The sequence below is a fragment of the Tamandua tetradactyla genome, chromosome 12, assembly GCF_023851605.1.
Source record: "Tamandua tetradactyla isolate mTamTet1 chromosome 12, mTamTet1.pri, whole genome shotgun sequence".
Taxonomy (NCBI): Eukaryota; Metazoa; Chordata; class Mammalia; order Pilosa; family Myrmecophagidae; genus Tamandua; species Tamandua tetradactyla.
Genome location: NC_135338.1, coordinates 69,391,269 through 69,404,798, shown reverse-complemented (window position 1 = coordinate 69,404,798; position 13,530 = coordinate 69,391,269). Strand labels below are relative to the sequence as shown.

At 44.6% G+C, this 13,530-nt stretch overlaps 1 pseudogene across 1 annotated transcript; it reads right to left on the bottom strand.

Moving 5' to 3' along the window:
- Positions 1 to 1,889: 1,889 nt before the first annotated feature.
- LOC143651585 (mortality factor 4-like protein 2) lies at positions 1,890 to 10,093 on the bottom strand (annotated as a pseudogene). Its single transcript, XR_013160055.1, has 3 exons — positions 10,006 to 10,093; positions 3,183 to 3,328; positions 1,890 to 2,574 (listed from the first exon to the last, which is right to left on the bottom strand). The product of XR_013160055.1 is annotated as a mortality factor 4-like protein 2 (transcript).
- Positions 10,094 to 13,530: the final 3,437 nt, after the last annotated feature.

Below are 13,530 nucleotides of genomic sequence, written 5' to 3'. Positions count from 1 at the left end.
TTGTTCATCTGTGGGAAGTGGAGCCTGTATTCCGCAGGGAGGTAGATAACCCTATGTCACCTCATTCCATAGGCCAGGGGCCTGAGCAGGGACAAAGAGCCCTTGATTTTCACAACTTTGTTCCAAACCTCTCCACCCTCAACCTGGTGTCACACAGAACACTCTTTTAGCCTTTCCCATGGGGGCTGAATAAAACTCTGGAATTTTGCCTGTTTCCTCCTGGGAACCCCACCTCCCCCCATGAGGCAGATCACTCCCTGATATTGTGACATCTTTGTCACTGAGCTTCCAGGTCTTGTACCTCCTTCACCTTGACTTGGGAATAATTCTTTTCTGAGCATGTGTGGGTGAGACAGTTTAGGAAGCAGAGTGTCCAGGGCAGGCTGCTGCTTCATCAATGGAAGCGGTCTTTAAGGGTAGAGGATGACTTGGGCTGGACTGGCCTTTGGTTCCATCCCTCCCAAGAGGTTCTGGGGAGAGTCAGGCAGCTGCGAAGCTGCCCGCTGACCTTGGGACACATTAGCCTAAATACCTCAAAGCTGTGAAGGTTCAGGGCTGTAGAAATGCCCTTGTTGCTGCTGAGGCTGGTGAGGTGTTGGGGATTCTGTGGGTATCAAACCAGGAGCCGAGAGAGGGAAGGGGCATTGTGGCCTGTCCATTTCCTACACTGAGGGAGCTGGGAGGAGCCTAGAATGTGACGGGAAACCTGGTTTAGATGTGTCCCTTCGGAGCCTGCCCCAAGTAGTGACCCACCAATGGTTCAATCCGACCTGGGCAGGGGGTGGGGTGTGGGGAGGATGGTCACCAGCTGGCTTTGCTCCCTCACAAGTTTAATTTAAGATCCATAATAGCTCCAGCTCTTGCTAATTCTCAGCCTCCCGAGCCCTGCAGGAGGCAGCCATGTGCTCAGCAGGCTACCCAGACAATTTGCATGCAGGAGGTCCAGCTGACACTTTTGACAAACACAGATAGAAAGAAGGAAGACAACCAATGGAGGGCGTGGAGGAAGCGCCTTATCTGGATGTGGTCAGAGAGGGCAGAGGGCATCAGGAATACCAGATTGTTTGACATAAGCCAGGGAGGCAGAGATGTTATGTAGGAAAAGGGGTGGAAAAGGCCACTGTGCTTCAGGATGAGAACAAAGAAAAAATAAAAGAGACCATCAAAAACCACCCCACATGATGTGTAATAAAGACTAAACAGTATTTAATTATGATTGAGAAGAGGAGAAACTCCTATTGTGAAATGAACATCAAACTAAAATACATGTGCCTCTACGTCTGAGGCTTATTCATAGAGAAATCAACAAGTTTGTCCAAGGGCATAAATTGCCCATAAAATCTTCACTTGTTGCTTGTAAGGGCTGGTTTCACTGATTGAGTGTGCTGGCCTTCCTGAGTTACAGTGAGTAAGTAGTCAAGCCACACTTGCTGATGCAAAAGCAGCAAGGAGCTTTGTGAAATGGAAAGCCACTCTTGATGGAAGGGATCTAGTACGCATTTTTTTTTTCGCTTTGAAATTTAGAAACAAATTTTGTTTAAGAGCTGAAATACAATTCCTAACTTTTGCAGAAAACCATGGCTACACAATAATGCACTGCCTCTGTCAAGTTAAAATGTGCATTAGACTCAAATACAAAAACCATGAAACAAACCACCATCCTTCAACAATTTGAGCAAAGGTAGAATGACTAAGGAACAACATAGATGACCACAGAAGATGGACTGTTTTACTTCAAGCATATATAAAAAAGAACACAAATGCATGGGTCTTCACATATGTACATTAAGTTGAATGTTCTTTAACACTAGGAATCAGGGCATTTTTATTACATGGAATTAACACGTATTAGAAACTTGTGTAGTGTCAAAGGGATAGAACCACCAGCCTTCAAGCAATGTTATCAACTAGGCAATAAAATATTATACTGGAAATTTCCTTGCGATTTCTTGCAATTTGCATATTCATCTAGAATGACATCTGCATTTTTCTTAGCTGGAAGCTGAAATAGCTGCTTCTGCTTGGTAACTAAGTCCCAGTACTCAACAAGCCATGATTTTAATTCTTCAGGACTCTTTATTTTAACTTCCATCCTATTCTTAAATGCCTTTTCATTTTCAACACTGGGGTCAGCCTGAGCCCTTTATTTCAAGGTAACTGAGGTGCTTCACCGGTGCTGCCATCATCTCAGTTTCCAAAAGTCTTCTGCTTGTTCTTTCTTATCTTCCTCATGGATCTGGAAGAGGGGTTCTCAGCAGAGTGACCCTCCCCCTGCCATCTGCCCAGAAGTGCTAGTTCAAGACTCTTCTGCTGTGGACCATCTTCTTCTTTCCTGAGGAAGCTCCTCTCATCTTACTTCTCTGCATGTTGCTGCTGGTTGGCTTTTTGAAGTTGTCTTCTGCAGATTGTTGTCCACGAGGTTGAGAACCCTGCTTTCTGGAACTCATTCATCCTGTTTTTATTCCAACCAATAATCTTCTACCTTCTTCCTTTTCCAAGAACTTCTACTGCTTTCCCAGATGGAATCTCACAGATATTCTTGGAGGTCTGGAAGGACAAGGCTTGAAACACAACCTAGAAAGCAGGTATTCAAGATTCTGTAATCAGGAATCAGGAATGGCTTTGCAATCAGAATTAGACCATCTGATCCTTATTGGTAAGTGAAGTTTGCTTTTCTGATGGTGACCTGAAATGAGAATCCAGCTCTTCCCAGCAGCCATTGTCTGATCACCACCATTCCTCAAACTGCCATCTCTAGTATGCATTATTGACCTTGGTAAGATTCGTGCGAGGCAGAATCTTTAGAAGTGTGGCTTCTATGTCAGACTTTTTAAAAAAGGGAAGTAATAGGTTGCAAATTCTGATTTTGCTAAGTAAGGACATAGAGAAGTATTACCCCATTATTTCACAAAAGATAGGAGGGACATAATATAATAATAAAGGCCAGCCCTTTGAATGGAGTGCACTTAGCTTTAGGCATAGCCCGAGTGTGGCTGAGCTACTGCTATTGCTGTGTCCACATTGGGCCAGGACTCAGCATTTGATCACTGTCCCCAGAAGTAAAATATGACTCCACAAATCATTAGCAATGCAGATTTTACTGAAGATGTGGTGAAGAAATGGAACAGAGGATGACCTTGCAAATCACAAAACAGAGCTAAATTCAAACACCACTTAGTTACCTTTGTTCTTATCCTGAATCCCTCTTTGGTGACCAGATTGCCTCCTCTCCATCTTCCCATGCTGCCTCCATCCTTCCCCAGCTCCCAAAAGGTTGAGATAGACACCCAGATGCCAATGTATTACTTCTTAATAAGAATGTGCTGACCTAGGGAGTGAAAATAGTTGAAATTGGTAATCCAGGTGTCTTGGTCTTCCAACCTTCAGGGGTGCCCTCTCCATTGTTAAAAGAAAAACTTTGCAACAACATTAAATTTAGGATTTCACAGTTTTATGGAGTGATTCATGAATCAGGGCGCTCCACCAGAGGGGTGAAAAGGGGAAGCTTATTAGGGCAAATGTGGAAGCAAGTGTGGAGATGTTCTCAGCTGATGTGAAGTTCCATTTACATAGAGGGAGAGTCTTACAGAGTGGGAGTAGATATACATTGATTAGTGTGGTATGCTTATCCACTCCGATAAGCTATTATTGGACCTAAACTGGTTTATCAGCAATATTGCTTATCTGCAGCCCTGTAAGATGTGGTCCATTTTTCTCAGAAAGCCCCTGCTTGGCAATGGTTTTGGCCTTCTGGAAAACCTCTTCCCAGAAAAGAGTCCTTCCTGGCAATGCCCAATGCAGGGAGCCAGTTTATTTTACCTCACACCATTAACATCCAGGTAGAGTGGCTCCAACAGGCTACGGGAAAGCCAATGCCGCTTGGCAGAGTCAGTGTGGGGCGGGGGAGTAGGAGAGGAAGCCTGCACTCCTAACTGTCTACCCTTCTCCCTGGACTCCCGACTCCTCCCCTCTTGTTGGGGGCTCTTTCCTAAAGCTACTTCTAAAAATTCCATTGCTTTATTATGCTCTGTGATTTAGCTTCCTCTACCTTTCCCAACCAGAGCAGCCCTAGGGCTTTTCTTTGCATAATTAAAAGATCCATTAAGGTGTTTTCTCAAAATAAGATCAGTTTTCTCCCTCAGAGGAATTCTATCATCTTCTTAGGACAACCATCTCCACCTGCAGTCAGATTTTAAAATAATATATTTCTACACTCCCCACTCACATGCGCACACACACACACACACACACATACATGCATGCATATGTGCAAGACAGAGAGAGAGAGAGAGAGAAATCAGGGTGTCTTCTATCTCTGGCCACTGCACAGAAACCAAACTAACGGAAGCTGCCACAGGTTAACTATAGCTCCCTGCCACCAGAAAGGGACATCCTTGAAGCACAAGTGACCAGCACCTTCTCTCTGTGTCTGTAGGCAGGGAGGGAGTGCTGACCAGGAGAACTGAAAGTGTGGGGTCTCTGCCTCTCACCACCAGGGCTGGAAGGGCAAAGTCTGTTGCTCCCCACCCTATATTCATCTTCACACACAGATATCCTCAAGGTCAACAGCCTAAACACCATCTTCTCTGCAGTGTCCATGTAGAGCCTGCTGCTAACCCCCTCCACGACCCTCCTGGTACCTGTGATTCCATGGTTCACAAATTCCCTTTTGGAATGGCCCAAAGGCAAGTTAGTGCCTTGAGCCAGGTTGTCACAGAGAGTCCAGCCTCAATGTCATCTTCTTCTCATGTTTGGGACTTTCCAGGTCCATTTTAGTGCTGGTTTCAGAATTGAACTAAATTCTTCAAGGAACCTCATCATAGCATACAGGTGCAGACAATCTGATGCCCCAGGTTACACTAGGTGGAATCAGGCATGATTCCAAACTTAAAGGAGTCACAGAAATTTTGGAGCTTTTGAAGTCTGACATATTGATTACAGTGGGAGGCCATGTAATGCCCAAGTGACCAGCAGCCTTGTGCATCTCCCGAGGCCGAGGGTTCTGAGCTGCTCCCCAAGGATGGGAGCGGTGATCATTGCCTCGGACCCAGACAACTGCAGGGCTGCTGGGATTCATCCTCTCACTTTTGCATTTCTAGAAGCCTCTTGTCTCCCAATAGGCCTCCTTGGGCTGCTTACTCCTCAGAAGGGCACGGTTGAGGATGTTCGAGTGACACCCAGCCAGAGGCTGACTGTGAGTTCTAACTTTCCCATAAATACTGAAGTTAATATTGGGAGTAGAGTTCAGTGCTACTTTGCCCTGAGCACTAGGTCTTCCCAAGCACAGGGTCGGGATGCTCTCCGGGCCTCCCCCAGACGCGCCCCCCCCCCCCCTGCGGCCCTCAAATCGGAGAGCGAATAAGGGGTTGGGGTGGGAGGTGGGGGCACACACCTGGTGCCAGGGACCTTCACACTCCCGTACCCCAGCAGTGGGGTGCCTCCTCAGGCACTTCCTTCAGTCAACCTTGTGCGTGGAGACATTGGATTCTGGAGATCCGAGAGCTTCAGAAGAGCCCAGGTCTATGGATAAGGAAGCTGCCCTTCAGCCTCCTGATAAGAGAAATAGGTGCCAAATTCCCTAGCAGTATGGACTTCAATTTGCAAGCCTAGATCCTGTTGGCCCCACAAGTGGCCGTAGAAACTTTTCTAGTTAATTTCTTTTGAGGACGCCTATCTCTTCTCTTTACATACTGGCCATGTCACTATTTTCATGAAGGATGTGCAACTGGCTGGGAGAATCCGAGGTACTGAAGAAGTACTTGGCTGAGCGCCTGGAGCTCGTGTCTCTGTAAGTCTTTCCTGCTCACCCAGAGAGCAAGATTTTTGGAAGAAAAACATCTAGCTTCTTATCACTGGAGTTAAAGTTTCTTGGAAGGAATTTTCCTTCTTCATCCTTAGTCCCTTGTTGTCTTGCCTTCCCTTTATTCTTTAGAAAAGGCTGGACCTGTTTCTAACTTTATACTTGGGATATAATGGCTGAGGCCTTTTTGTACAATATTAAATAAAGATATTTTTCTATTAAGTAATGACCAGATGAGCTGAATCTCTGATAGAGTTAAACGTCTCCATATTATAAGCACCAGATGATCTCATTTTGATTAAGAGAAAGTTGTTCTTATTTTGTGAAAATACCTTGCTAGTAAATATGTTAGCAAAATTTCAAGGATAAGTATCAGCACCCCTCCCTGCAGATCCATGGAGTTTGAGTGCAGCCTAGTTAGAAAGAAAGCCATATCTGAAAGAGAACAAACCCTCATCTGATTGTGGAGAAGAAAAGGATTTATTCACGATCTTGTAAGAATGGGCGCTCAACCGAAAAATGATGGCTGGCACGCCATGCAATAGAATGCCACAGGCTTTATACCCTAAACTTAGCACGCAGGTCCCTCCCCTGTTTCTACGCTGATTGGATACTACAGAGGTTACTGCTTATCCGGATAGTCTAATTCAAATTTCCTGCTGAAGGTTCCTGCTTTTGCTCACGCTTTACGTTTCAGTGACCCTGGCCGTTACTTATTTAAACTTATTTTTACCTATATAAGAATTTGGTGCCAATTCTATGCTTGCTTCAGAGGCCCTTCCCTTTCTCTGCTTGCAACACCAGTCTGAGCCATTTTGCAGCCTTTTGTTTAGTGAGTTCTGTTTCTCTCATCCCGCACCATCTTGTGTAGAAGCTAAACTTAATTTTATTCTTACAGCCTGGAGTTAGCGGTCTCTGGGCAGTATGTGCGTCTTTGCTTTGCTGTTTGCTTTGCTTTGCTTTGTGTTGCTTTGCTCCTTCTTTTTTAGTAAGAAGATTGAAGATTGCCTGGCTTTCCTCTGCAATAAAGGTAATATATGCAACAATGAACACAATTCCAAAGATCTCTGAATCATTTTGAGATAAGAGCCTCCAAGATTGACTTCAGTTCGCAAATTATTCATATGACTATTTTAATGATTTTGAAGACATCAGGTTTGCTGGTTAATGGAGAAAAGGACATTTACTTGCTGTTTTAGAACTTGCTGTACTGCCTACAATTTTTACCATGTGTATATTTTATTTTATTTAAAACACAGGGCAAACAATTAAGAGACGACAACTTCACTCAGTTGCATGGAAGGGCCAGCTCATCTAGCATGCAAATCTCTATGCACCAGATGAATCTCATCTTTAAGGTGTCATCAAGTAATTAAGTGGACTGTGCCTATCAACACATTTATAGCTTTTCAAAACTTAATTGGGGTTGAAATAGAAAATATTTAAAGTTTGATGCTCTCATTCATTCCAGTAAATGCCTATCAATGTTATTCAGAAATTCTAACCCGTAGAATTTAACACTTTATTCTTATATGTAAATCAAGATGTGTAATGATTTATACTTTGGAATTTTTATAACTCTTTGTGGAGAGACCACCGAAATAATTTTTAATGAAAAAAAAACTTAAAATTTAAGTTATTAGAGTATACAGAGATTATATTCTTTTATCATATGTGTTAACATTATGTTCAATATTAGTATAGTATGTTTGCAAATTTAAATGAGAGAATTTAGGGATGTTTGTGCCTTCAATGGAGTGAATGTGAGCAGATAAAAACCTTGCCTTCTTGCAACTGGAAGTGTTTTAAAAGGTTTCCAGAGAAATGAGAAATGCCACCTATGCTGGTTTGAAAATGTTACGTAAACCAGAAAGACCATGTTCTTTCAATCCTAATCTACACTTGGGGGGCAGAGCTATTGTTTAGGATGGAACCTTTGATTGAGTTTTTTCCATGGAGATGTGACATGTCCAGTTGTGGGTGTGACCTTTTGATTAGTTGCCAATTCAAAGTAGGTCTTAATTAATTTACTGGAGTCTTTAAGAGAGCTCACAGAGAGGGAAAGAGTTCAGAAGCAATATGGATGCAGATGTTTGGAAATGCAGAAGCCCCAGAAGATGCCAGGAGCTGAGAGAGCTGACAGAAGCTAGACAGGAACCAGAGCCCAGGAGACATTGCCATGTGCCTTTCATGGCTAAATAGGTATATTTAGGGTTCTCCAGAGAAGCAGAATCAACAGGAAATATTCGTAAATATAAAATTTATAAAAGTGTCTCACCTAACCGTGGGAACGTAGAGTCCAAAATCCATAGGGCAGACCATGAAGTTGGCGAGTGATGGAGGATTTAAACAAACTCCACAGGAGAGAGACTGTCTTTTCTGAATCCTCCTTAAAAGGCTTGCAGTGATTAGATTAAGCATCACTCATTAAAGAAGATACTCCCCTTGGCTAATTACAAATGGAATAAGCTGTAGATGTAGCTGACATGATGTGCAGGTTTGAAATGATGTATGTCCCCTAGAAAAGCCATGTTTTAATCAAAATGCCATTTCACAAAGGCAGAATAATCCCTATTTAATACTGCATGTTTGAAACTGCAATTAGATCATCTCCCTGGAGATGTGATTTAATCATGAGTGGTTGTTAAGCTGGATTGGGTGGCAACATGTCTCCATCCATTTGGGTGGGTCTTGATAAGTTTCTGGAGCCTATAAAAGAGGAAACATTTTGGAGAATGAAAGAGATTCAGAGAGAGCAGAGCAGAATGACATAACCATGAGAAGACCTTTGGAGATGAAGAAGGAAAATGCCTCCCAGGGAGCTCCTTGAAACAGGAAGGCAGAAGGAGAAGCTAGCAGATGATGCCGTGTTCACTGTGTGCCTTTCCAGGTGAGAGAGAAACTCTGACTATGCTCGCCATGTTTGCCCTTCCACTTGAGAGAGAAACCCTGAGCTTCATCAGCCTTCTTGAACCAAGGTATCTTTCCCTGGATGCCTTAGATTGGACATTTGTATAGACTTGTTTTAATTGGGACATTTTCTCAGCCTTAGAACTGTAAACTAGCAACTTATTAAATTCACCCTTTTAAAAACCATTCTATTTCTGGTATATTGCATTCCAGCAGCTAGCAAACTAGAACACATGATCGTGATTTAATTCTATGAAATGTCCTCATAGCAAAAGACAGGCCAGCACTTGCCCAACCAGACAAACAGGTACCTCTACCTGGCCAAGTTGACACATAAGTCTGACCATGACAATAGGAATCAGAGCCCAGGAGACATTGCCATGTGCCTTTCCATGCTAAGCAAGCCAGAACCTGGAGAGAGAGCCAAGGGAAGCTAAGAGAAGAAATGCAAAGTTACCCCCAGAGAGTCTGAGAAATGACCACCAGACACTGGCCACGTGCCTTCCCATTTGACAGAGGAAGCCTGGACACCAACTGACCTTTTCTTCGGAGTCAAGGTGCCTTGGTTAGGGAATTTTTAATGGCCTTAGAAATGTAAACTTAATAAATCCCTTTTATAGAAGTCAACCCATTTCAGCAGTATTAGCAAACTAAAATGCCACCCAAAGATTTTAGATTTTGTACATGGTAAAAATGATTAGTGATAAGGGACTACTACTTATAATGTGTCAGTCACCTGAATTCAGAGACAAGTTCTATTGTTGAATAAACAAATTTTAACCCTTTAAAGAAACCCGTTATTGTTCCACATTAACTTTTTGCAGATGTTGAAATAAAGTTTATCCATCCATGGAATATAGTTTTAAAAAAATATTTGGGGAAAAGCCTTTCAGAAGAGATTCATTCAGGGCTCAGGTTTAAGGGGAAGTGAGGCTGGGACATGAACAGCATCCCTGGGGAGGTCAGATTCCAAGGCTCCAGGGTCACTGGTCCTCAGGGCTTGTCTCTGGGCAGCAGGGTGGGGCCTGGGGAGACTGAGCAAGGGTTCTGAGGGCCAAAGCTGGAGACTGGAGGAGGGTGGCTCTTGGTAGAACACAGGTTCTAGCATGATTCAGTGATCCCTCCCTTCTTCCACACTAAAGGTTTTCATTCTGTGTGGAAAAAGAAGCAAGTGAGGTGAAGGCTGCAGGGGTGAGGAGAACTGGGTCTAGATGCTCTGCCCTTCCTCCTTGTGGTCAGAGCTCAGACTGCCGCCCAGCAGGGGATCTGGACTCCATGGAGGACAAAGATCTTACCCCTTGAGCCGTTACAGGACAGATGTGGAGTTGGTGGTGAGCTGCCCCAAGCCAGGCTTTTGCTTCTGGCATTGTTAAGATGTCATCATGACATCTGCAGGCTGATCATGTGTCTATGTAATGGGGTTTGAGTTCCATCTCTAGAATTCAGGTGAAGGTAGATGTTTCTGCAACCAGTGGGGTAGGCTCACGGCCACTGTCTTTCACTGTTCTGCAGATCTTCTGGAAGATGCTCACTCAAGGAAAGAGGCAGCTGGGGCAATGGGTTTGTTCAGTGGAGGTCATTCGAGGGTGGGGAGGCTCTGGGTCTGGCCCTGGCTCTGTCTCTAGTGGCACCCCATGGATTCATGTCTGGATGCTAAGGCATGGAAGGGGGATGGGACGGGTGGTCAGAATTACAAAAGTAATATCCCTAAAAAGGGACAAGGTAGTGGCACCCAAGCAGCCCTGCTGCTCAGTCTTCTGATAGAGTGTGGCACGGGAGGAGAGAGATTCTACCCCACTTCTCATAGCTGTTTGGCAGTTTTGGCTCTGGGAGGAGGAATGCCTGGTCCACAGTGGATGGACCCAGTGGTACCCAGCAGAGGTGTCAGTTTCAGGTGGACACAGTTCCTAGTAGAAGAGGGATAAATCCACAGCTGTCATACAGCAACTGACCCAACTTGTGCATAAGCACATGTGGGACACCTCCTGGGACCTCTCCCACCCCATGCCCCGCAATACTTATGGGGGATTGAACAGGCTATAAGGTCCTGCACGAGCCAGGGAACCAGTACCACTGGTTTCTTCCTCCCCAGAACTTACTAGTAGCCTTGGAGTTACCTGAGGAGAGAAAGAAACCAGGTCTTCTGTTTGAGAAAACAAAACCCCACTTCTGACCACAAATCATTCTGAGCAGCAGCTTTCTAAAAGTCTGGGCCTTTGGGTTCCTGTCATTTGGTGTTCCCGCAGGGATGAGAGGCTGCCTGATGGAGCTGGAGATGGCTGTGGCTTAGGTTGTCAGTGTCTCGGGGCCAGGTAGCTGTGTGAGCTGATCCTGTACTGTACAGGCAACCCAGCCCAGGCTCCTGGTATCCTGCTACCACTGCCAGCACCCTGCAATTCCTCAAGGTGAGAGCACACTCCAGTGTGTCATTCCAGCTGCGTCTGGTGGTTTTTCTGTTGGTGGAATCATTTATTTCTGATGTCAGGGAGGCCCAGGGCAGCTTTTTCCCCTAGCTCTATAATGTTCTAAGCATTATCGATTCCTTTGCTACCACCCCTGGGAATCTGCTGGATCAGCAAGTCTGTTCCTGGGATTCCTGAAGGGGAGCAGGGAGACCGGGGGAGGAGGAGGGCGAGGGTGACATTGGCTCTTTCCATCTCAGCAGAGGTGGGAGGTGGAATGCTGAAGACTCCTTGGCCAACCCCTCACCCTCACGCCTGGAGCAGCCTCTTAGTTTGGTCACTGTGTTGGAGTTCCCTGGCCTGCAGCAGGGAAGTGTGACTAGCTGTGTGCCCCCTAGCTTGCTGTGCTACCTGGCATTTCCCTTAGTGCCTACCCAGCTCCCAGGGCCCGGGGTGTGCCCCTGAACCTGGCTAAGGACACCCTCAGAAGGTATCTTCCTCCCCCAAAGATGATCCAGATCTCCATTCCCTTCTTCACCCAGGTAGAGGCCACAGCCCTCTGCCATCTCAACACAGGGCCTGAACCCCAACCTGTAGGGAGGTGCAGCCCCAGCCCCAAGGTAGAGCAAAATGGGCTAGAGCCAGTGAGATGCAGGCTCTTCCCACTGAGATCCTGAGACCGTGGTGACCTTGTGTGCACCTTCCTGCAGGTGAGAGTGCCTGTGTGTGTGTGGGCATATGTATGTGAGTGCCATGGCTGCAGCATGTGTGTGCCTTCACATTGTCTTTGTGTTTGTATATGATCCTGCATGATGACGAGAGTGCCCACAGACTCCTATTGAAGTAAGTGTGTTTAAGAGTGTCTGCCTGGGTGTGGCTTCCTGCGGGTGTGCTCCTGTCACGTGAGGCTGGTGTGTTTGTATCTGTGCACGTGTGTGACTGCTATGTGTGCAAACAGGCTCGTGGGGTATGTGCCCATGTCCAGGGGAGAGTGGGTTGTAGAAACTAGTGTGTGTGCTTGAGCATGCTTGTAAGTGTGCACTTCTCTCCAGTCCTTCCCTTCTCTTAATCCTTTTCTCCCTTTCATCCATGGATTTATGGAGAATTCCAGGGAGGAGTGGTGGTGGAGGAGGAACCCTCAGAAATGGGTCTCTTTGCTCTCAGAGCTACTCTGGAGCCAGGGAGGGCAACATTTCTAGGCTCTAACAGCCTCTCCTGAGAGAAAAAGTATCAATCCACTTGTCAGAGGGAAAGTGGCTATTTGTCCACGTCTGGAAGCAATGATGACAGGACCCAAGGGCTGGGCTGGTTCTGAGTCATCATGTCTCCCTAAGGCCCAGCACAGGGCAGGGGCAGGGAAAGTGACTCGCTAATGAGCTCAGGAGAGTGGCTAGGCTGGGTACCCTGGGAGATGACAGGTCTGAAGCTAGTGGGGAGTGGGGGATGGGCTGCAGCCTGGAGTACCTGGAAGGGTAGGAGAGTAGGGACTGAGAAGCAGAACCTAATCAAAGTTGTGTCCCAGCTGCCTCAATTGGCACTGGGGCAAGAGGCTGTGAATAGTAGATGAGACTTGGGGTGGTGATAGCATGCCTTTTATTTATTTATTTTTATTTTATTTTATTTTTTTTTATTAATTAAAAAAAGAATTAACAAAACAATTAGAAATCATTCCAATCTACATGTACAATCAGTAATTCTTAATAACATCACATAGTTGCATATTCATCATTTCTTAGTACATTTGCATCAATTTAGAAAAAGAAATAAAAAGACAACAGAATAAGAATTAAAACAATAATAGAAAGAAAAAAAAACAAAAACAAAAAACCTATACCTCACATGCAGCTTCATTCAGTGTTTTAATATAATTGCATTACAATTGGGTAGTATTGTGCTGTCCATTTCTGAGTTTTTATATCCAGTCCCGTTGTACAGTCTGTATCCCTTCATCTCCAATTATCCCTTCTCTTTTTTTTTTTTTTAATTAACAGAAAAAAAGAAATTAACCCAACATTTAGAGATCATACCATTCTACACATGCAATCATTAATTCTTAACATCATCACATAGATGCATGATCATCATTTCTTAGTACATTTGCATTGGTTTAGAAGAACTAGCAACATAACCGAAAAAGATATAGAATGTTAATATAGAGAAAAAAATAACAGTAATAATAGTAAAATCAAAACAAAACAAAACAAAACAAAACAAAAACCTATAGCTCAGATGCAGCTTCATTCAGTGTTTTAACATGATTACTTTACAATTAGGTATTATTGTGCTGTCCATTTTTGAGTTTTTGTATCTAGTCCTGTTGCACAGTCTGTATCCCTTCAGCTTCAATTACCCATTGTCTTACCCTGTTTCTAACTCCTGCTGAACTCTGTTACCAATGACATATTTCAAGTTTATTCT